This window comes from Corvus brachyrhynchos, unplaced genomic scaffold (assembly GCF_000691975.1).
Source record: "Corvus brachyrhynchos isolate BGI_N302 unplaced genomic scaffold, ASM69197v1 scaffold5, whole genome shotgun sequence".
NCBI lineage: Eukaryota > Metazoa > Chordata > Aves > Passeriformes > Corvidae > Corvus > Corvus brachyrhynchos.
In genome coordinates this window covers 11,612,752-11,613,099 of record NW_008238321.1, presented here as the reverse complement: position 1 = coordinate 11,613,099, position 348 = coordinate 11,612,752, and the positions used below count along the sequence as shown (strand labels likewise).

General features: G+C 71.6%; 1 protein-coding gene across 3 annotated transcripts in view; it reads left to right on the top strand.

Moving 5' to 3' along the window:
• The first annotated feature begins 6 nt into the window (after nt 1-6).
• Nucleotides 7-348, top strand: part of LOC103615618 (von Willebrand factor A domain-containing protein 3A) — a 15,147-nt gene continuing 14,805 nt past the window's right edge. For all 3 annotated transcript variants that reach the window (XM_017734174.1, XM_017734173.1, XM_017734171.1), the window contains exon 1: nt 7-31. The gene's annotated coding sequence lies outside the window, so the exon portion shown is untranslated. The remainder of the gene's footprint in view (nt 32-348) is intronic.

Sequence of the window (348 nt, the reverse complement as noted above, 5' to 3'; positions counted from 1 at the left end):
CGGGGCACGGGAGAGCCTTTTCCCCCGTCAGGTGAGTCTCAGCGGACGGGAGTGGGCGGCGCGGGGTCGGAGGGGCCGAGGGGTCTCTCCCCGGTGGGGTGAGGTGAGTCTCGGGCACGGGACACCGCGGGGTCGGGGAACCCAGGGTTCTTTCCCCCGTGAGGTGAGGAGGGTCTCGGGGATGGGAAGGGCTGCGCTGACACCCGCTGTGAGCCGAAGGGCCCGGGTGGCCCGGGACGGGGTGAGGCAGTGGAGCCCGGCCAAGGGAAACCCGGGATTTTATGGCTTTTGCTCGACTCGTACTGCACCTAAACCCGAGGGCAGCCCGCCCCCCCCCCCCCACCCCCG